The sequence below is a fragment of the Apium graveolens genome, unplaced genomic scaffold, assembly GCF_009905375.1.
Source record: "Apium graveolens cultivar Ventura unplaced genomic scaffold, ASM990537v1 ctg8133, whole genome shotgun sequence".
Lineage (NCBI taxonomy): Eukaryota > Viridiplantae > Streptophyta > Magnoliopsida > Apiales > Apiaceae > Apium > Apium graveolens.
Genome location: NW_027420914.1, coordinates 30,229 through 55,511, shown reverse-complemented (window position 1 = coordinate 55,511; position 25,283 = coordinate 30,229). Strand labels below are relative to the sequence as shown.

Here is a 25,283-nt window from a genome sequence, read left to right as displayed (position 1 = left end):
TTTATTTTCGTGATTTTTAATTATATTTAACTGATTTAATTAATAGTAAATCAGGTTTTTATATTTATGAAAATAATACCCCTAAGTAAAATTAAGGGTCTAATTACACTCCTAATAAAAATATTTGGCCCAAATTTTTATAATTTTTGGGTATTAATATTGAATTTTTAAATATCCAATAAATACAAAATAAATGCTAAAAAATTCCCAAAAATTGTGAATATTACAAAAATACAAAGAAAAATGATATATGATAATTTCATATCATATAAAAATAAAAATGAAATTTTTGTGGGGTTTTTGGTACCCGAAGGGGTCCGGAAAAGTCGTTTTTCGCGAAAAAGGTCAATTTGCAAAACGTCTAGGGGTTCAGAATAGCGATATGGTATATGGCATTTTTAAATAAAATAGGGCCAATGATTTTATTTGATATACGGGCTTTTAAAACATAGTTTTGAGCTGTACGAGTTTTGATATAAAATATTTAACTGACGATAAAATGCTCAATAAATATCCAAAACACGTTTGGATCAAAACAGCCAACACATAACACATAGCAGTTAGGGTTTAATGACTTAACACATTTAATCACATAATAATACACATAATTTATCATTATTATAATATAATACAAATGTAATTTCTCGGTCGTTACAAGAAGCTTTTCTAGAGGATGAGAAAATTGTGCATGCTAATGCTCAAAACTGTACACAAAACTGTAAATTTAACAAAATATCGGATATACTGTCATGATTTTCCAAATTCATTACAATCGAGGGTAAACAATAAAAAAATTGAAAGATATTATAATAATTTTGAAATTGGTTGTTATAGAGTACCATATTTCAACAAGTACTCCAAGTTTTGTCCATCAGAGCTCCGACGTCGTCCGATTTTGACTCGTTTTTGACCAAATCTGCGAAAAATCACCTATTCTAGATAATAATATCGATAACTCTCCATTTTCCGATATTTTGGCTAACACTGGCCTTTATATTTTATTACTCTGCAACATTAGTAAACTTTTTCCCGTATATATGTGAAGTTTTATTTATTTTAAATAAAATAGTTAGGTGATTGATGGTAGCAAGTATAATATTTTCTCATATACAATATACAGGATCGACACCCCAGACCCAGCAGACAAATATTATTAATCGACTTTTATCATGTAAAACCTTGAACTTTACAAAAAACACAAAAACACCATAAAAAAACACTTGACTTCTATTAATAATTATATGCACAAAAAACACCATCAATAACAATAAGTCAGCTCAATAAAATTGCATAAAAGCAAGGGTCTAATTTGTGCCCTAGATAAACCCTCATTTGAATTGAAAGTGATCAGGGAATAGAGGGCGGCAATTTTGTCATTTGCATCACCAGTTGTCATGGCATGCCCTTAGACGACAATATTGTTCAAACTATGACCCCTATTGAAAGACAACAGTACGTGACTGCTTTGATGTCAGCCAACCCTGTCACTAGCCCAGATAGAGTAGTATAAATAAGCATGTCCACAATACTGAAATTCCCATCAAAACAACATATAAACACCTTTTAGTTTTTCCTCATTTTCAAGTTGGAAACTCATCAATGGCCTCCCTTAACAGCTCTGTCTTCCTCAGCCTCTTGGTTTTGATTTCCGCATTCATGGCGGCTCCGTCCTCTGTTGAAGCTCAAAGCCTTTTACCGACCGTTACCATCACAGCCAGCGGGGTCGTCTCTTGTGCCGTCAATACCACCCTTCCCATGAATGGGACTATGCCCCCACCTTTCCCTAGTGAGTACACATATAATATGCAGTGCACTTCAACTATAATTTATATATAGATAAAAGACCAATATTTAATTTGTATGTCGTTGTTAACGCACGTACTTGAACATGCAGATGCGTCGGTGGAACTGCGCTGCGGAAATACAACTTTGGCAAATACAACAACAAATGCACAAGGGGGTTTTACCTTGATTATCCGTTCTGTACTAAGCCTTTTAACCAACATTATTTCTCTGTTGTTTGGCTCTGGCCAATGTAGAGTAGTTGTTACCACCCCTCTGTCTAACTGCAACACCACCCTCCCCGCCGTTGGAAATCTTGTAGCTACCGTAACTGGGATCGTAGCTAACTCGTTGAATGGTGTCACCATGATCCTTGGTCCTTTCCGGTTGATTTAAACATCTAAGATGTATTTAATATACATCACTTAATAGATGTAATGAATAAAACAAATAATATTGATGGATGCATGTAGCATTCTATCAAAATAAATGTACTACGTACTTTACTATTTGTATCAGTGTGTTTGTTCTTCGCCAAGCTTTGTGTTATAAGAGAGATCACCACAGAATAAAGTGTGCTCGGGAAGGTATCTATAACCTCCCTCTTTGTAATAATTGATCCCTCGAGTAATTTATATACAAGTCAGGTTGTGTGCTATGGTTTTTCAGAGCCTATTTTATATGCATTAGGTACCTTCATTTGCTGCTTTTATATTCAACAGTTCTATAACAAATTAATATTATTATAATAGTTACAGATTCTTATTTTAATAGTAATGGTTGTCAGCAGCACTGTGTACCACTTTTACAGCAAGGACAACTCGAGGTTGTTCACATATAATCAAGCAGAATAATTGTCAAAATCAAGTTTTACATTAATAGTTCATACATATTTTTTACTAGACTATTGTTGAAGGAGTACTCCCTCCATCCCTAGCATATGTAGTAGATGTGATTATTTTAAAAATTATAAAAATTTAACTATTTTTGAAAAATTTTGAAATATAAATAATTGGTAGTGACATAAAAAAAAGTGTAAACAAATGGGAAGTAAGGGAGTATATTTTATATTTTTACACATAACATTGAGATCAAATAATGGTATTTATCTTATAACCATATACACACTCATACTCTACATTTTTCTTATAGTCTATATCATTTTAATTTTTAAGTCAGAGTTTTGAGAACATATCCAATATTATTTTAAATTATTGAGACACTTTAGAAATCGTAAGTTACCTTTCAAATTGTCGATGTCAAAATTTTTAATATATATATATATATCTATAATTAATGCAAATTACAAGTTTTATTTGAGGGTACTTTAAACAATGTCAAGAATGGTGATAACAATACGTTTGATAGTTCTTTTTACGTGATAAAAATATGTTTGATAGTTCTTTTATAAAAAAAACTAAGTGTTGAATTTATAAATATAACAGGTTAAACATCAAGTAAGTCACTTACTGCGTGCAAATGTATCAAGTAAGTCACTGATTACAAAACTGACTCAGATGAGTCACTAATTTAAAAATTTGTATCAAAAATATCACTCTATCATTAGTCGAAATGGACAAGTGAAGGTAGTTTTCTCCTGATCTTTTGGAGCGATACAAATTTGATTGTAACCCGAATAGCCATCCAGAAGACAATAGTACTCATGACCGGCCAACCTGTCGAGCATCTAATCAATGAAGGGCAAAGGGAAGTGATCCTTCCTAGTGGCTTTGTTCAGCTTTCTGTAGTCCATGCAAACTCTCCACCCCGTGATTGTCCTTGTAGGAATAAGCTCATTCTTCTCATTTGCTACCACAGTAATTCCACCTTTCTTCGGCACACATTGAACCGGGCTTACCCATGAACTATCAGAAATAGGGTAGATGATCCCTGCATCTAGCCACTTAAGAATTTCCTTCTTCACTACTTCCTTCATGATATGATTAAGTCTTCTTTGCTGCTCGACCGTAGGCTTGCTACCTTCCTTTAACAGAATTTTATGCATGCAATAAGAAGGGCTGATTCCCTTAATGTCTTCTATAGTCCATCCAATTGCCGATTTGAACTCTCTCAGAATCCTCAAAAGCTTTTCCTCGTCACTACTTGAAAGGTTAGATGCAATAATAACAGGCATAGTAGATACATCACCTAAAAACGCATACCTCAAATGCTCAGGTAAAGGCTTAAGCTCAAGAGTGGGAGCTTCCTCAATAGAAGGCTTGAGGCGTTTTGGAGATTTGTTCAATTCCTCCATTGCAAGAGATTCAAAAGGCATATAAATCTTCCTTTTCCAAGGAGAAACATTCAAATATTACAATTGTTCTTCCCCTTCATCATCTTCACTATCTGAATTCCCCAACAAGGCTTTCTCTAAGGCATCAGACCTTAGCAATTGATCAAGTTCCGATGTTACCACCGAGTCGACCAACTCCATTTTTAAGCACTCCTTATTATCAGTAGGGAATTTCATAGCATTGAACATATTAAAAGTGACATCCTGATCCAGAACTCGCATGGTGAGCTCACCCTTCTGCACATCTATCAAGGTGCGGCCTGTCGCCAGAAAAGGTCTTCCCAAGATTATGGGAATCTTCTTATCCTCCTCGAAATCAAGAATTACAAAATCAGCAGGGAAGATGAGTTTATCAACCTTGACCAAGACATCCTCCATGATACCTCACGGATATATAATAGAACGGTCGGCCAACTGCAAGGTCATATAAGTCGGTTTGGGATCAGGTAAGTCCAACTGCTTGAAGATTGACAAGGGCATCAAATTAATGCTAGCTCCCAAGTCACATAAGCATCTGTCAAAAGACACTTTTCCAATAGTGCACAGAATAGTAAAGCTTCCTGGATCTTTAAGCTTCGGAGGCACTTCTGTTGCAGCACAACACTGCATTCCTCCGTGATAGCGACTGTCTCTAAATCATCTAGCTTCACCTTCCGAGAAAGAATACCTTTCATAAACTTTGCATAAATAGGCATCTGCTCAAGAGCCTCGGCAAAAGGTATGTTGATATGAAGTTTCTTGAACACCTCCAGAAACTTCTCGAATTGCTTATCTAGCTTTTTCTTCTGTAGCCGCTTGGGAAAAGGTGGTGGAGGATAGATCTGTTTCTCCCATGTATTACTCTCAGGCGGAGTGTGCTCAATAGTAGTTTTCCTTGGTTCCACATCTTTCTCATGTTGCTCGATCTCTTTCTCAGCCTCAGCTTCTACAGTCAACTCTTGAGTTTGTTCGGGATTCGCAACCTTTCCAGACCTTAAAGTGATTGCCTTTACCTGTTCTTTAGCTTCTTTCCTTCCTGGCACTTCAGTGTCACTAGGTAGTGTACCGGGCTGATAATTTAGCAAGGCATTGACAATTTGCCCAATTTAATTTTCCAAGGTCTTTATAGAAACAACTTGACTTTTGCACATAAGCTTCAACTCCTATAATTCAGATTTTTCATTAGCTTGTTACAACTGGAGTTGCTGTCTAGGTGCATACCGTGGTTGCTAAAAACCAGGAGGGTTATACTGCTTAGCTGGGTATTGCTGATAAGGGTGTTGAACCGCATTCTGAGCATTACTCCAACTGAAATTCGGATGATTGTAGTTGTTGGGATGATAGGTGGATGGCACTGGTTGCTGCGATCGCTGGAAGTTGCTCACGAACTGAGCTGATTCACTAGAAATTATGCACTGATCAGTATCATGGGCACCATCACATAGCTCATAGACAGTAGCGATTTGATTAACTCCATAATTAGCCAAAGTGTCCACCTTCATCATCAAAGCCTTAAGTTGAGCAGCGATAGCAGTTACTGCGTCCAACTCCAGAATTCCTGCAACTTTCCCTTGTATTAGTCTCTGGGAAGGATTCTGGTACTCATTAGCAGCCATCAGTTCAATAAGTTGATAAGCTTCATCGTAGCTTTTAGCCCACAGGGCTCCTCCTAATGCTGCATCAAGCATGGGTCTAGACGTAGCACCCAATCTATTGTAGAAATAGTTGATAATCATCCAATCAGGCATGCCATGGTGTGGGAACTTCCTTAGCATCTCCTTATATCGATCCCAAGCCTCACACAGAGATTCTCCTGTTTGCTGAGCAAACTGGGTAAGAGCATTCGTGATTACAGCAGTCTTCGCCATGTGGAAGAATTTAGTTAAAAACTTTTGCGCGAGATCCTCCCAAGTGGTGATAGATCCTGCTGGCAAAGAGTGTAACCAACACTTATCCTTGTCCCTCAGGGAGAATGGGAAAAGGCGTAACTTGATAGCATCTTCGGTCTCATCATTGAATTTGAAAGTGTCGCATATCTCGATGAAATCACTGATGTGCATGTTGGGGTCTTTAGTAGGAGAATTCCCAAACTGAACTGAGTTCTGTATCATCTGAATCGTGCTTGACTTGATCTCAAAAGTTTTAGCCCTGATGGCTGGTCTGATGATGCTTGACTGAATGTCATTAATCTTAGGCTGAGAGTAGTCCATCAAAGCCTTCGGATTTTCCGCTTGATCACCCATCTCTACTAAAGCTGGTTCTTCAACTTTCTATTCTTCTTCAAACTTCTTTTCTTCCTCAAAATCTTCCTTACAAACTACCACAAGTTCTTCCTCGGCTTTATCCAGTGTTCTCTTACGAGTACGCGAACATGTATGCATACACCCTCGCTAGAACACCTGAAATAAAACAAGGAAACAGATAAGTAACAATATCTGAGTCAATGAACTTTAACGACCACTGATGGAAATCACATAAACTATCAATTAACACTACAGTCCCAGGCAGCGGTGCCAAAAACTTGTTAGTCGCTAAACACGCGCTAATAATACACGCAAGTATACGAGTTCACAAGTAGTATAGAATCTTTTCTAGTTCGTTCCCACAGAGACTGTATAGGTTAACTAATTAATTTACGCACTTAAGCAACAATGTATGGTTATTATTCAATGCTAAGACGATAACAAATTGAGATTATTTATAACTAATACTTACGCTAACTATTTTAACTACGAGAATAAGATTGACTGAATTAATATATATGACAACATGAGATTCTAACTTCATTAGATACTTCATTCAATAGCCTTATTGTTCTCAACCTTAACATGCAATGGTGATGACACTAATCAGACTACACGAAACTGATAAACGCCAACTTTCGTTGCACGAGTACCATACTACCAGACATCCACAAAAGAGATAGAAGCTGAATAGACACCAATTATATTGAGACCCTATATGTTTATAGAATTTGACAATATAACGGTTTAAACACAAATTATCTATCTTGATTATATAGGGAAAACAAGATGGTTAAAATTACCTACAATTCATGCATATCAAATACATGAACGTATGCTAGCATGACAAGTTCTAAAGCCTTAAATTACTTTCACTTCATTAAGAATTAACACACTATCTTATAAGTTCACGACGCTCATAAGATGAATACGCACAACCAATACTAGGATATCATACAATCACCACATGCTAAGGCATTAAACAATTTAAATAAAGAAATCCATAAATAAATCCGCTAGAACCCCACGATAACGACTAGCCCATAATCAGACTCATCATCAACGTGGGTTCCAATGAAAGCATGGTATATCAAACATAGTCTTTATAACGAATAATTAAAACCAAGTACAAACAAGAGTATAGGTTCAACAAAACAAGAAACAAGCATCCAAGATTACAACTCAAAATAAAGATTCACAAGAATAAACTAGATCGTCTTCGCCTTTGTTGAATTGTGTTATAGGTCTCTTGCTGTCTTCACCTTGTGCTCTGGTAAGTCTCCTTATTAAAAAACGATCTTGAGTTATCAATATATAGCAGTCCAATCAACCCAGGAGTCCAGAAAATAGAATTGTAATAGAATCAAAATTTTATTATCCCAACACGGCGCGGCACGCGGGTGCGCGCTTGTTCAGCGTGGGCGCGCTGGGCTTCTGCCAGAAATAACTTCTTTTCTTTTTCTTTATCCTGCAGCTTCGAGCCGGCTTTTAACGAACTTTTATTCCAACACCACCTAGACACCATATTAGCACCAAAACTATGCTAATTCACCTGATTCATAGATTAATGCCTAAAATGCAAAAACACTAGAAAACACGTTAAAACACTTAACAACTTGAGTACAAATGCACCAATCCAAAGCTTATTAGAGCATTATAGAGTGTCATAAATGCCACTCAACACTCTTCATAGTGGAGAACCATTGATGGAAAGTTCCCAGAATTTGGTCAAGAAGCTAGAAATCTTTGACTAGGACTTTGTGCATATGGCATAAACCCATATTGCACTATAAGCTCTCAACTTAGCACCTGGCCAGTTCTTCTAACAATTTATAACTTGCCTCATTGGTTTTGCATGAAACGCAAGTAGATCATGTTGACATTGCTAATCCCCGGTCCTAAAGAAGCCGGAAATAATATATATGTATATCTTTAGCCACTTATTGAAGATCTAAAGTTATTGTGGGATCAAGGCAAGAGGGTGTATGATGCATACAAGCAAGCAGATTTTACCATGCGTGCCATGATTTTTTGCACCATAAGTGATTTTCATGGCTATGGAAACCTTTCATGGTACAGTATTAAAGGAGCTAATGCATGTTCGATTTGTGAAGATGCTACTATTGACATTTGTCTAAAAAATTGCAAAAAAAATGTATACATGGGTCATTGTACATTTCTTCCCCTTGCTCACCCTTATCGTAAGAGGAAAAGATCTTTTGATGGGACTATCGAGACTCGAGTGGCTCGTTTGCCTTTAACCGGGAAGAAGGTGTTTGAACGAGTTAAAAATATTGATGTTGTACTTGGGAAACTGTATAAAAAGCCAACCACTAGTAGCATTTGGAATAAAAGATCTATATTTTGGGATCTTCCATATTGAGAGCACTTGCAAGTTAGACACTATCTTGATTTTATGCATATCGAAAAAAATGTTTGTGAAAGCATTACCGGAACACTTTTGAATATACCTGGTAAGACAAAGGATGGGGTGAAAGCCAGATTAGACCTGCAAGAGATGGGTGTACGAACATAGTTAACAGTAAAACAATCTGGTAAACGTGCATATCTACCTCCAGCGTGTTATACATTATCAAGGAAAGAGAAAATTAGCTTTTGTGAGTGTTTATCTGGCGTGAAAGTTCCATCTGGATATTCCTCAAACCCTAAAAACTTTGTCTCAATGAAAGATTTGAAGCTGGTCGGTATGAAGTCACATGATTGTCACATGTTAATGTAACATCTACTACCGATTGCAATTCGAGGCATATCTAAACTCCAAGGTTAAATATTAATTCTTAATTTACAAAGAGGATTCTAGCTGTTTGACATATTTTATTTGTATATATGCTAATTTATGCATTTCAGGCTACAACACTTTGTTGTCTTTGGGTGATACATCTGGAGAAAGGGAGAGTTATTGCATCAAGGGGGACTGTTTTTCCATTAAATAGTGGGGGGGGGGTAATATGATTCATAATAGCCCGATTGTGCCTCACAATGTCAAAGTATCAGTTGATGATGTTGTAGCTGAATATCAACTAACTCCACTTCCTGTGCCATGTGATGAACATGAGACGGTAGGAAATGCAGTGGGTAGCTTTGTTTAATGGCCGAAGGATCTTGTGACATTAGGACAGGTATATGTCTTGTGAGGTGAAAGTTTATTCAAGAATTTTGTTCTCTCGTTTAATTGCAGTTTTTCATATTTGTAATTGTCTTTGACTATAGGAGCCGATATTATTGGAGAAGAATAAGGAGGGACTAGCCTCAAGAAAAATGTTTAGGTGCCAAAAAAAGTTGAAAGCAAAGGTTCAGTGACTCCTCTAAAGAAAACCACACCATTGCTTGATGATGACATACACTCAAGTGAGCATTGTCGATCTCTACGTTTCTTGCTTAATAAGAGGCCTTCCACTAAAAAAAGTGAGGTATTTAAGTATGAAGAAAATGGAGAGGATCCAATATACATCACGCCTGAAGATGTTGATCAATTTGAAAATGAGTTGGTTAAACATATCCATTTTGGAAAAATTTCTAAAGTAAGAACAAGTTTTTTCTTCCTTAATTACTTTAAAATCTATCAACACACATTCTTATTCTGATATGTAATTTTTGTAGGTACTTTAGCACTTTGTGCAAAGATATATTTGGATTCATGTTGCCATCTAGATTAGCCATAACACATAATCGTGACTATCAATGTCAACAGGAAGCAGCTGATTACATGACAAATATTTTGGAAGAAAATAAAAATAAACCTTTTATCCTAGCACCATACATCCAAGAATAAGAACAAAATAAGTCTCTATCACTAATTTTATTACTAGTGTAATCCAAAATATTTATTACATATATTTGTATCATTGTAGCAACCATTCGATGTTGCTCCTCTTTTGTCTCAAAAAAAGTGCTATATATGTGTTTGATCCATTGAAACGAGAACGGAAAATACGCTTGACAACACCTTCCCGGATGTAAGTTAAATATGAATTTTAGTTTTGCATAACGTATGGTTCTAATTTCATAATAAATGTGAATATTGATGTATGCTTAATTCACAGGACGTTTAAATTATACGTACAAGAAGGTGGATTAATGAATAATAGAAAAGAATTTCTCTGACATCATTCTGAGGTTCAGGTATTACTTGTTTACATGTTTGATCTTTTTTTTGCTTATTTATACAGAACTTGAAAAATGATGTTGCTTTATGCGTAGTGTCCTCAACAAGAAGGAGGCACGGAGTGTGATTTTTTCGTTATGAGGTACATGCACGACATAATCATGCTTTCTTAAAAAAATTTCACCACAAATTGGAAAGTGGTAAGAAAAAATAATCTCAACATTATTTTACAAATATTGATCAAGTAGAGATTTTTTTAATACTTTATCTTTCATATATATTTTGAAGGGTCTTGGTTCAAGGAACTATACCAAAAAGGAAATTAAAGAGATACGAGAGCTTTGGGCACAATTTTTTACTTTAGAATGTTTGTAACAAGTAATTTTTTGAAACTTTTAGATCCTCTATTTGTGCTATAAGTACTTGGTAGAAGCATATAACCATTTTATAATTGGATGTGTTGGTTGATTTTATTTGTTTACAATATGTGTAAAGAAGCATAAAACCATATTTTACCTTGCTATTTCAAACATTTAATTGAAATATATAACCTTTGTGTTGGTTATAATTTGCATGATTGTGAATTTAATATTTTTTGAAAATTTCAGAGAAAAATGAGGACAGATGGTCAAGCATTTAAAAGCATCTCATGTTCGTGTTGAAAGACAAGATGTAGTTTTGTGATCTCGATTTGCAGAAAGAAAAGAGGGACTTGAAGATTTTGAAGTATGTGTTATTTTATATGTAAGGGAACCATAATAGAAAGAGTTGGATGGTATTTGTAATTAAATATATACTTTTCTTTCAAGTGCCATTGCAAAATTTTCTAAATTTATTGTAATATATAATTTTAAGTTGTACAATTTAATTTTCCGTTATACTGTATTTTTGGGATATTAGTATTAATTGTATAATGAAACAAGTTTATAGAAAATATTTAAAATATCAATAGAAAACAGGGAAAAAATTAATTTTTTTGTGACAAAAAGCGTCGGCATTATTGCGACCCGACGCTACTAATGAGAAGCAAGTGCGTTGACATTTCTGCTAACTGATGCATTTGGTGAGAAGCAATAGCGTCGGTTAAATAACACGACGTATATCATGAACAACTGATGCATCGACATATTAGTGAACAGACGCAACAGGTGAGAACCAACAACGTCGGCATTTAAGCTGATCGATGCAATTCATCAAACCAAGAGCGTCGACATTTTGTCCAACCGACGTGTATCAAGGCAATAAATAGCTTCGGTTATATATATAACACCGATGCCATAAGTCAACCTATAGCGTCGGTTGATGACCCTACGACATGTGTCTCTTAACCGACGCAATTAATGTTTGTGTGTCGCTTGTTTAACCGACGCTGTAGGTCCATACATATAGCGTCCCCCACACTTACTTCGCCACTTGACCGACACCTTAGTGCTGTTTTGACCGACGCTAAAAGTCCAGTCTGTACTAGTGAATAATGAAAAAATTATTATGTTTAACGAGATAAATAAATAATATAAGTATATGATATTAAATTTGTGAATAATGAAAGAGCGATAATGTTTAACGAGAGAAATGCTTTTCAAACTTCTTAATCTATTACATTTATTTATTATTAATAATTTCGAAAGGACGAATATCGAAAAAAAATACAAAATGAAAGAAGTAAAATATTATTTTAGAAGGCTGCTACGAATCGCGGCTTAGTAAACTAGTTCAATTTGTAATAGATGTCATAAGTACTTTCTTTAAAAAAACAAAAAAAGATGTAAATCTCTTTTCCCCACTTTCCCTTACTTAGTCAAATTTTACCATTTTTATTTTTATTTCCCCCTATTTTAGACATATTATTTTCCCCGCTCCTCACACTCCCTCACCATACTTTCCCATTTAAATTTTCAAAAACTCTCAATAAAGAACCCTAAATTTAAACGCCCAAAATAAAACCATATATTCTTAATCTTGCAATTAGTTCAAATCCCAATTAGGTTGAACCCTAGCTTAAAGAGGCTTAAGAGGTCGCAAAGGACTTTCAAATTTTAATTTGTTGCAAATGAGGCTTTAGATGTTGCAAAGGAGGCTTCATCCATATCGATTCTCCTCAAATAAGTAAGTATTTTTCTAAATTTATAATAATTTTTAAATCTAACAATTTTAAAATTTCATAACCACACCTTCATTGGATTATTTTTAACTACTTAATTTAATAGTTATTATTTATTATACATTTTGATCATGTTCAATTTTTTTTTACAAGTATCAATTTAATATCTAATATTTTAATTTAGATCTGTATTTCACACGAGTTTTGAGCTACAATCCTCTACAAATACTAATTTGATATTTTTAATCTCAGACCCGTATTTCATACGGGTTATCAAATAGGATTTATAATTATCGTTTAAGCGATCAACTATAATTGCAATCTAATAGAAAATTTCATCACGAAATCAAAATCAACACTTAAAATAAAGGAGAGAACAAATAATCTCTCACCAAGGATAGGGGCGTAATTAAAGTCGAGTCGAGGGTGCTTATCATATTCGAGTTCGAGCTTTAACTTAATCGAGTCGAGCCCAAAATAATTGAACCTGCAATTTATGTTCCAACTCGACCAGTAAAATAAATGAGTCGAGTTCGAGTTGTTCGCAAGTTTTTTATCGAGTTTTCGAGCTTATTGAGTTTTTAACGAGTTTTCGAGCTTACCAATCTTTCGAGCCTATTAGGTTTATTATTGAGTTTTCAAGTTTTCGAGTTTTGGATTCGATTTTCATGAAACTTATTTAATTATATTATCTTTTTTTAGTTCAACATAAATTATCACTCTATTTAAAATTATTTCAGAATAACACACTTAATATTTTCAGTACTCTACCTTTTCAATCAATTAAATAACATTTTAATATAATTTATTCATTCATATTTTACAGATGCATTTTATTTTAATTACGAATTAAACATCTTAAATAATATACGATGATAATAAAAATATTAAATTGTACTCCCTTCGGCCCTCCATTTTTTTACATTGGGGGACAGTGTTCGACACACATTTTAATTATGCTCCCATAAAATATAATTTCATAAATTATTTTAATATTTTTTTCTTTTAAACTAAAATATTATGTTTAAATTTTTATACAAAATAAGATTTTTTTTAAAAATATATTATGGAATTGTAGATTAGAGTAACCTTAAAATATTGCGGAAAATTTTCTGCATTTAAAAAAAATTTAGTTGCAAAAGTGGGTGAAAATTTCCCGCCTTTATGAAAATTATAATTTCAAATAAATTCGGTTGTTTTTATCTAATATGATTGTGTTCGGTTGTATTTAGTACTTTCCGATTTTTTTTTAAAAATTATTTGAAGATTAGAATATATTTGGTTTGCTATTTTAACAGTCAATTAGTATTTTAATCAGTACTTCTGAAAAACCGGTTGTATTTAGTTAAATACAACTGGAAACGGTTCTATTTAATTAAATACAACCAATTTTCATCCGGTTGTACTTACCCATTTTTTTGTAGTGAAAGTCAAGTTTTACATTAATAGTTCATACATATTTTTTACTCGACTAACCTTAAAATAGTATCTTTTATATTTTTACACGTAACATCGAGATCAAATAATAGTATTTATTTTATAACCATATACACACTCATACTCTACATTTTTCTTATAGTCTATATCATTTTGATTTTTAAGTCGAGTTTTGAGAACATATCCAATATTATTTTAAATTATTGAGACACTTTAGAAATCGTAAGTTAACTTTTAAATTATTTATGTCAAAATTTTATAATTTTTTTAATTTTTTATATATGTATAACTATAATTATTGTAAATTACAAGTTTAATTTGATGGCACTTTTAAAAATGTCAAGAATGGTGATAACAATACGTTTGATAGTTCTTTTTATCGTGATAAAAAAATGTTTGATAGTTCTTTTATAAAAAAAACTAAGTGTTAATTTATAAATATAAAAAATTATAAATTATTAATAAATGATGAAAAAAATGTACTAGTGAAAACATTAAAGTGATTAATAATAATTTTATTTTGTAATCACTACTAAAAACAGTTTAAACGGCCGGAATTGGTGGTTTTATGGCAAATAGGTCTGTTAAAAAGCTAAAACCATCCACTTTATGTGATCGGTTTAAGCCTGGTTGGTTATAACATTTGATCCAGTTTAACCCTCTTAATTGACCAAAAGATGGTTGCTTACGTCCCACCTAAATTTCTACAATGTGTGGTCAGTTTTATTCTGTTTTGCTGTAGGGAATCTAGATAAATATTATACAAGCCTAGTTGAGTTAGCTGAGTTCGAGCCGATCTCAAAGTTATTTAGAGTTTAACTAGCATTGTGAGCCAACAAACAAAATGCTCGACACAGCTCATTTATGATCATTGAAACTAATTTTCATGTTCAATATCAGCTCCTTTAAAAAAACGAACCTATTTCACTTAAACAAGGTGTTCCTGAATTTTCATGAACAGCAGACATCACTTGCAACCATGAATTAATATTTATCTCTCTCAATCTCTCTGTTGTTCTTGTGTAAATAAAAACATTCTTTAGTAGCACTGTATAGATTCATTTCAAATGTTAATAGCAAAATCTTATTATTGATCCCTTCCATAAATAATGTTTAATATATATATTTTTTACAATCATACAAGCTTATACAGCCAAACAGCAAACTGTGTGTGGGGGGAGAGTTTAATTTTTTATGTATATGTAGTCTAATTCCCTATAGCATGCAGAAGACAACGAGTGATTTGTGGGTTAATTAGCGATTTCCATGGATATTGTTAACAATCTTAGATGAATATTATGTTCATCAACTTGCATGCATTCATCTGCTTGCTGTGTGTTAGTTGTTACGTTTGACTATATATATACTAAGCGTGGTATGGTTAAAGTTCAGTAGTGTGGCTGTGGCCCGGGGGATTATTAAGCAATATAGGGAATACTTTCAACTGGTTTTTTCCTCTTTTTTAACAGTTGCGATACATATATATGAAGCTGACTTTCTAGCCTGTAGCTTGAAGACCACCACCATTATATGAGTCTCAATATATTAGAATATTAAATATTGTGAATTTATGTGAATCATGCGAATATATCTGTTGCATATTCAGTTATATACTTCTAGATATAACTACTTCCACTGTTTTATTTTACTTTTACGTACACCCGTATAGATTTAGATGGCTAGTTAAAAATATAATTTTTAAAATTTCCTTTTTTATAAATTAAAATATTTGTTGACTATTTTTGTTTATAAAGTAGTACTCCCTCCATCCCTTCCAAATGTTTACATTTAGGTTGGGCACAAGTTTAAAAAAAATGATAAGCTTGTGTGCTATGGTTTTTCTGAGCCTATTTTATATGCATTCCGTACGTTAATCTGCTGAAGCACTGTGTACAACTTTTACAGCAAGGACAACTAGAGTTTGTTCACAAATATTCAAGAAAAATAATTGTCAAAGTCAAGTTTTACATTAATTACATTATCATTATATGCATTTCCAATGTTAATTTTACTTTGCGTTCCTTCATTTCAGTTTAACACAAATTGGGTTAATAACTTTATGCAATATATATGTATCTTTTAGCTTTATATACTCTTACCGTAACCATCTTTTAGCCAAGTTATAGTCAATTTTGATCGTAGAGTAACGATTGAATAGGAATAAAAAAATGTTTTATCTCTGTTTTACCCTTAATCAAGTGTTACTTAACGGTTAAAATTAACAGAAAATCGGTCCACGAGTGGTTAAGGATATAGAAACCTAAGGGATGCATAGAGAATGTAATTAAAGTTCTTAAGCCAAGCCGCATGATGTTAAAATCAAAGAGATGCAAAGTGAAATTAACTATCCTAAATAAAATTTAGTATTGCGCATCTTTTACATCACTCCCCCAAAAACAACGATTACGATGAAAGAGGGGGTTTATATAGCAAACAACCAAATAAATAATAAAAAAAAACATTCTAACAAAAAACTATTATATTAATAATACTATCCAATTATAATAATATTACATAATTTAACATTCAACCTCAAACTCATGATCGTGAATTAAGAGGTTCCCAAACAAAAAACAGAGCCACATAACAAAATAATTCAAAACTGCAACCAAACGATTTAAAACTATAATAGAGAAAATAAGAGTATCCAAGCGAATCCAAAAATAGAGTCACGAATCCAAAATAACAAAAAGCACCCAAGAGAATCTAAAGCAAACAAACATAAAAGAAATCTTCAAAAATGCAACAACACTAAAGAAAACAGAGCAATCCAAGTGTAGCTAAACTGAAATCAGAATTAATTAGAAATCCAGTTAGCCAGAGAAAAAGAACCATCGATGTTATCCAATAACCAAAACAACTTAAAAATAAAACAAATACGAAACCATCAAAACTATATCCAATTTAAAATCAAATACAATAACCAATCCAAAAAAACTCCAAATAAATAAATCAAAGTCAATAAACTGTATCCAATCCTCAACAAAATAAAAAGTGTATCCAAAGTCAAACTATATTCAAATCTAATCAAATCTCGCGAAGGGCGAGTATGCCTAGAGTATCCGATAAACTAAACCAAAGCTCTTAGAGCATTAAATAACTAAACCATTCCCACGAATGACCAATGTGCCTTGAGCACCAAATAAACTGAAGCAATCCCTCGAAGGGCCAATATGCCTAAAGCATAAAAAAACAAAACCCATTCCGCGAGGAGCCAGTATTCCTAGATACCAAATAAACTAAACCAATCCCTCGACGGGTCAATGTGACTAGAAGACCAAATAAACTAAATAATCCCTCGTAGGGCCAATGTGTCTAGAGTACCAAATAAACAAAAATCCCTCGCAGGACCTGTGTGCTAGCACTACAACAAAAACGGCTAAATTTGACCGAAAATTTTCGGTCATATTTTGCTAAATTTGACCACCGGAGGTCATATTTAGTTAAATTTGACCGAATTGTGTCGGTCTTTTTTAGACTGGTCAAATTTAGCAAAATCGGTCAAATTTAACATAAATTTGACCGATCAAATTTGACTGCCTAAAATTGACCGATTGAATTTGACCAAATGTTTGACAAATTTGAAATTTGAATTTTTTTTAAATTGGCGCCTAAAATTTGAATTTTTTTGAATTGTGCCGCTAAAAAATTTAAAATTTGAAAAATTGTGAATTTGCCGCATAACGTAAAGCAAATTTGACCGAATTTCGTCAAATTTATAAATTTGACCGAAAGCAGTAAAAAATATAAAATTGACCGTAGGAAGTCAAATTTAACTGTAACCCATATTTGTCAAATGCAGTAACTTCCCGGTACATTCTGCTAAGTTTCTGCCAAAAATCTACTACAACACATAATTTTTATTAGTATGATTTTGTGTCACTAATCAATATATAATTTATGTTATATAAATAATTAACACAACAAAATAATTAAATATCATATTTCATAATTATTAATATTATTTTCATTACAAACTTACTCATAGAACTTAACTAAAACTTTCAAATCGAATTCTAAAACACTACAGAAATTTTTATCCTACATAGTAGGGCAGGCATTTAAAACATTTGTAGGAGAAAAACAAAGATATAAATGAACATGGATACTCAACACATAAAACCAAAAAAATAATAATATTACTACAAAAAACTCATACATATAAATATATGTTGAGTACTTGAGTAAACGTTGATATTTTACAGTTTTTTTGAAAAAATCGATATTTAAAAGTTAATATTAAAAGTATGTTTAGATTTCAAAATTAGGCCTAAAAAGTTTTAGCACGAGCAAGACATCCTTATTCATGTTTCAATAAAATATTTATAAAATAGAAAAAGAAGCAGCGTCTGAGAAGAACCAACATTCTTAGGTATGAGGCATCAGTTGCGGGCGCAATCACTACTAGAAATAGTAGATACGACATCGGTCCTTAGACATCGGCATGTAATGCACCCGATGTTAAAATACAGTTTAACATCGGTTTTGTAAAAAGCGATGTTGAATACGCATATTGACATCGGTTTCACTTAGTAGCCGTTGTCTATCTTCAGAAATTAAAAAGGCCACAAATATGTTTTTAACTTTGACATCGGTTCATTTTGTTAACCGTTGTCTATGACCTTTTAAAAAAAATAAAAATTACTTAACTCCCCCCCGCTTTTCAGTTCACTTCCCCCTTTAATTTTAACAAAAAATTCACTAAACATATTTTCCCCCCTTTTCCAAAAAACCTCCCGCGACCCTCTCATCTCTCCCCGACCCTCGCCTCTCTCGTCTCTCCCCTCCTTCTCTCTTAGTCTTCTTACCTTTCTTCTCTTTTCTTACCTTAGTCTCTGTTAACCGTCTCTTCTCTCTTTTCTCCGAAACCCTAATTTTAGCCCCAATTCTAATTCAAGATTTGGAGCTTCAAATTAGAGCAAATTAAACTTGAAATTGAGCTAGTATCTGGAGGTTGGAGCTAGTATCTGGAGGTAGACAGCATAATAAGGTACATAGTTTCTCTTGCGTTACTATTCAGATTTTGCAAAATCTGTGATGAATTTTGTGATGGTGGGTATGTCATGGCAGTTCTTTGTGGCCAGTTGTTTATTTTTTAGCTTTTAACTTGATGTTATAACACTACACCAGAAACTGAATTAGACAACACTACTTACACAATGGTTGATCAAAAAACTATTGTCCCAAATCATCAGACAACGGTAAACGATTCGTTGACTGAAAAGCATTGTGCGACTTCCCTTCACACAATGGCGATTCAACTTTTTCCAAAGTGTTGTCTACATGGTACCAGTGTGCTCCAATGAGACAATGGTTATAGTTCAGCTTATTGTGTGACTTCTCTTACACAAGTTGTTTTTAGGTCATAATAAACCATTGTGCTCACTTTAAATTTAGACAACTAATTGTCATGACTGTTGTGCAAGTTAGACAAAGATGGCTCAGAACACATGTGTTCATGTATTTTAGACAATGGTGCTCAAACATCATTGTTAGAAGCAAAACATGTAGACAATTGTTTATCACCTCTGTTGAGTAAATGAGTGTCACACAATAGTGTATTACCTGTTGTCTGAATCACCTCCATTAGAATATAGGTGACAACAGTTTTCTTGTAAAACCATTGTCTGATTAACTGAGAGTTTTTTTTAAAAAAATTACGTTTCTTTTTAAATTATTTTTACTGTAAATTTTATTTATATAAAACTAAAAAAAGTCACAATTTCTTTATCGTTGGATTATGAATAGACTATTCTGAGCCGTTGATTTATAAAAAATAAAATTTACGTTTCCCCCTCTATTTTATTTAAATTCCCGCCTGAATTTTTAAAAAAAAAATTGAAATTTTTTTGAAGGTGATTTAGGTTTAGAAGAATAATTTTCTAAAATATAAGACAACAGTTATAAAATTAAACCATTGTACGAAAGTGTACAAACAAGCCTTTTTTTAGGAAACCATTGTGTCATGACATCAACCTTTTTGACAAAATATACGACAACGGTTTGGGAGAAAATCCATTGTAAGAACCTGTACAAACAAGTCTTTTTCGTTCAAACCATTGTCTATTGACATCAAATTTCTTGACAATCCCAAAGACTTGAATGGGACTTGAATCGTTACCGTACGCTTTCAAAATGTGTTACAAGAGAAGTGATTGGCATGTAAAAACTCACATTATCAAACACATGTTTAAATATCACTAAGGTTATATAAAAAAATAACTTATATTTTTTCGTTATAATATGTTATATCATAATCATATACGTACATAGATCCGTCATTACTTTCGAAATATAGTCGATACCTATATATATGAAAGATCCGGACTTGTTAAGTTTACAATATTACATAGAGACACCGCATGAGTAAAGAAAAGTGAAACAAGCCATTTAATATCGATCCATTTGAATATTTCATTTTTTTCTTAATTTAATTCGATATAGGGGTTTAAAATTTGGAAGAATGATTTTCTAAAATATAAGACAATAATTTTAAATTAAACCATTGTAAGAAAGTGTACAAATAAGCCTTTTTTTAGGAAAACATTGTGACATGACATCAATCTTTTTGACAAAATATAAGACAACGGTTTGGGCGAAAATCCATTGTAAGAACCTGTACAAACAACTTTTTTTCTTTAAAACCATTGTCTATTTACATCAAATTTCTTGACAATCCCAAAGACTTGAATGAGACTCGAATCGTTACCGTACGCTTTCAAAATGTGCTACAAGAGAAGTGATTGGCATGTAAAAACTCACATTATTAAATACATTTTAAATATCACTAAGGTTATATGAAATAAATAACTTATATTTTTTCATTATAATATGTTGTATAATAATCATATACGTACGTAGATCTCGTCATTACTTTCGAAATATAGTCGATAACTATATATCGGAAAGATTCGGGACTTGTTAAGTTTACAATATTACATAGAGATACCGTATAAGTAAAGAAAAGTGAAACGAGCCATTTAATGTCGATCCATTTGAATGTTTCATTTTTTCTTAATTTAATTCGATATAGGGGTTTAAAATTTGGAAGAATGATTTCCTAAAATATAAGACAACAGTTTTAAAATTAAACCATTGTACGAAAGTGTACAAACAAGCTTTTTTGAGGAAACCATTGTGTCATGACATCAACCTTTTTGACAAAATATAAGACAACGGTTTGGGCGAAAATCCATTGTAAGAACCTGTACAAACAACTCTTTTTCGTTAAAATCATTATCTATTAACATCAAATTTCTTGACAATCCCAAAGACTTGAATGGGACTTGAATCGTTACCGTACGCTTTCAAAATGTGCTACAAGAGAAGTGATTGGCATGTAAAAACTCACATTATCAAACACATGTTTATATATCACTAAGGTTATACGAAATAAATAGCTTATATTTTTTCGTTATAATATGTTGTATCGTAATCATATACGTACGTAGATCCCGTCATTACTTTCGAAATATAGTCGATAACTATACATATGAAAGATTCGGGACTTGTTAAGTTTACAATATTACATAAAGACACCTTATGAGTAAAGAAAAATGAAACGAGCCATTTAATGTCGATCCATTTGAATATTTCATTTTTTCTTAATTTAATTCGGTACAGGGGTTTAAAATTTGGAAGAATGATTTCCTAAAATATAAGACAACAGTTTTAAAATTAAATCATTGTACGAAAGTGTACAAACAAGCCTTTTTTTAGGAAACCATTGTGTCATGACATCAACCTTTTTGACAAAATATAAGACAACGGTTTGGGCGAAAATCTATTGTAAGAACCTGTACAAACAAGTCTTTTTCGTTCAAACCATTGTCTATTGACATCAAATTTCTTGACAATCCCAAAGACTTGAATGGGACTTGAATCGTTACCGTACGCTTTCAAAATGTGTTACAAGAGAAGTGATTGGCATGTAAAAACTCACATTATCAAACACATGTTTAAATATCACTAAGGTTATATAAAAAAATAACTTATATTTTTTCGTTATAATATGTTATATCATAATCATATACGTACATAGATCCGTCATTACTTTCGAAATATAGTCGATACCTATATATATGAAAGATCCGGACTTGTTAAGTTTACAATATTACATAGAGACACCGCATGAGTAAAGAAAAGTGAAACAAGCCATTTAATATCGATCCATTTGAATATTTCATTTTTTTCTTAATTTAATTCGATATAGGGGTTTAAAATTTGGAAGAATGATTTTCTAAAATATAAGACAATAATTTTAAATTAAACCATTGTAAGAAAGTGTACAAATAAGCCTTTTTTTAGGAAAACATTGTGACATGACATCAATCTTTTTGACAAAATATAAGACAACGGTTTGGGCGAAAATCCATTGTAAGAACCTGTACAAACAACTTTTTTTCTTTAAAACCATTGTCTATTTACATCAAATTTCTTGACAATCCCAAAGACTTGAATGAGACTCGAATCGTTACCGTACGCTTTCAAAATGTGCTACAAGAGAAGTGATTGGCATGTAAAAACTCACATTATTAAATACATTTTAAATATCACTAAGGTTATATGAAATAAATAACTTATATTTTTTCATTATAATATGTTGTATAATAATCATATACGTACGTAGATCTCGTCATTACTTTCGAAATATAGTCGATAACTATATATCGGAAAGATTCGGGACTTGTTAAGTTTACAATATTACATAGAGATACCGTATAAGTAAAGAAAAGTGAAACGAGCCATTTAATGTCGATCCATTTGAATGTTTCATTTTTTCTTAATTTAATTCGATATAGGGGTTTAAAATTTGGAAGAATGATTTCCTAAAATATAAGACAACAGTTTTAAAATTAAACCATTGTACGAAAGTGTACAAACAAGCTTTTTTGAGGAAACCATTGTGTCATGACATCAACCTTTTTGACAAAATATAAGACAACGGTTTGGGCGAAAATCCATTGTAAGAACCTGTACAAACAACTCTTTTTCGTTAAAATCATTATCTATTAACATCAAATTTCTTGACAATCCCAAAGACTTGAATGGGACTTGAATCGTTACCGTACGCTTTCAAAATGTGCTACAAGAGAAGTGATTGGCATGTAAAAACTCACATTATCAAACACATGTTTATATATCACTAAGGTTATACGAAATAAATAGCTTATATTTTTTCGTTATAATATGTTGTATCGTAATCATATACGTACGTAGATCCCGTCATTACTTTCGAAATATAGTCGATAACTATACATATGAAAGATTCGGGACTTGTTAAGTTTACAATATTACATAAAGACACCTTATGAGTAAAGAAAAATGAAACGAGCCATTTAATGTCGATCCATTTGAATATTTCATTTTTTCTTAATTTAATTCGGTACAGGGGTTTAAAATTTGGAAGAATGATTTCCTAAAATATAAGACAACAGTTTTAAAATTAAATCATTGTACGAAAGTGTACAAACAAGCCTTTTTTAGGAAACCATTGTGTCATGACATCAACCTTTTTGACAAAATATAAGACAACGGTTTGGGCGAAAATCTATTGTAAGAACCTGTACAAACAAGTCTTTTTCTTTAAAACCATTGTATATTGACATCAAATTTCTTGACAATCCCAAAGACTTGAATGAGACTTGAATCGTTACGGTACGCTTTCAAAGTGTGCTACAAGAGAAGTGATTGGCATGTAAAAACTCACATTATCAAATACATGTTTAAATATCACTAAGGTTATACGAAATAAATAACTTATATTTTTTCGTTATAATATGTTGTATCGTAATCATATACGTACGTAGATCCCATCATTACTTTCGAAATATAATCGATAACTATACATATGAAAGATTCGGGACTTGTTAAGTTTACAATATTACATAGAGACACTGTATGAGTAAAGAAAATTGAAACGAGCCATATTTAATGTCTATCCATTTGAATATTTCATTTTTTCTTAATTTAATTCGATATAGGGTTTTAAAATTTGGAAGAATGATTTTCTAAAATATAAGACAACCGTTTTATACTATTTTACGAATGTGTACAAACAAGCCTTTTTTCAGGAAATCATTGTATCATGACATCAACCTTTTTGACAAAATATAAGACAACGGTTTGGGCGAAAATTCATTGTAAGAACCTGTACAAACAAGTCTTTTTCGTTCAATCCATTGTCTATTGACATCAAATTTCAAATTCATCTTGCATGCCGGGATTAGAAAAATCTAGTAAAAGTACCACTCCCGACAACGAGACTCGTTCCCGATTTACTAGATAAATTTTTAAAATGATTTTTTCGACGATCCGACCATACAAATGTTAAGATATATCAATTTTAGTCATATGACAAAAATATTAAAAAAAATTCAAATTCATCTTGCATGCCAGGATTAGAAAATACTAGGAAAAGTCCAGCTCCCGACAACGAGACTCGTTCCAGATTTACTAGATTTACTAGATAATTAAGGAAAAATCCAACTCCCTAAAACGGGATTTGTTCCTGATTAAATAGATAATTTTTAAAAACAATTTTTTCAATGATACAATCGTACGGATGTGAAGATATATCATTTTACTTATTAGATTTTTTTAAAAAAAAATCTAATTCATCTTAGATGATCGGAATAAAAAAATCTAGTAAATTAAGGTATTACTCCTCAAAACAAGATTATTTCTTGATAAACAAGATAATTGTATAAAAAATTTCTAGTGTCATAAATAAATTATCGTATTATATAAAATATAAAAAACTAAAAAATAATTATGTTATAATATTAATATATATATATAATTATATTATACAGATTTTTCTCCCTCATTGTTAAAATATTTTTTGTTAAGATATATCAATTTTAAGATATATCAATTTTATTCATATGAAAAATTAATAACAAAATTCAAATTCATCTTGCATGACAACAATAGAGAAATCTATAAAAAGTTCAGCTCTTTAATATAATTTTTTAATTGATTTGCATGATTGAATTTTATATATAATTTTTTAAAAATAATCTGGTATGATAACAACTAAAAAAATTTCATTATGAATTAAAGAAAGTATATTAATTTTGTTACATTTATATGTAATAAAGATTGATTAAGTTATTTAAAATTAATACACATGAATTAAAAAAAATGTTTGGTATTTAGTTTTTAGCCAAAATTTGAGATCCATGTTTAAGGAAAATTTTATTTCCCTCCTTCCAATGAAATTTGGTTCCCCCCTTTCTTATCTTTTACCCCTTCTTATTATCTTCTCTTCTTGTCCGCCGCTTAAATCTAACCCTAAATTGTTCCCTTTTATCTCTATCA

General features: G+C 32.1%; 2 long non-coding RNA genes and 1 other non-coding gene across 3 annotated transcripts; all 3 read left to right on the top strand.

Moving 5' to 3' along the window:
• Positions 1-1,448: 1,448 nt before the first annotated feature.
• Positions 1,449-2,450, top strand: LOC141704690 (uncharacterized). Its single transcript, XR_012568038.1, has 2 exons — positions 1,449-1,786; positions 1,895-2,450. It is a non-coding gene; the product is annotated as an uncharacterized LOC141704690 (long non-coding RNA).
• A 3,350-nt stretch (positions 2,451-5,800) lies between these two features.
• On the top strand, positions 5,801-5,907 carry LOC141704693 (small nucleolar RNA R71). The gene has a single exon (XR_012568040.1). It is a non-coding gene; the product is annotated as a small nucleolar RNA R71 (small nucleolar RNA).
• Positions 5,908-10,382: 4,475 nt separating this feature from the next.
• On the top strand, positions 10,383-10,794 carry LOC141704688 (uncharacterized). The gene is made up of 3 exons (XR_012568036.1): positions 10,383-10,440; positions 10,519-10,565; positions 10,712-10,794. It is a non-coding gene; the product is annotated as an uncharacterized LOC141704688 (long non-coding RNA).
• Positions 10,795-25,283: the final 14,489 nt, after the last annotated feature.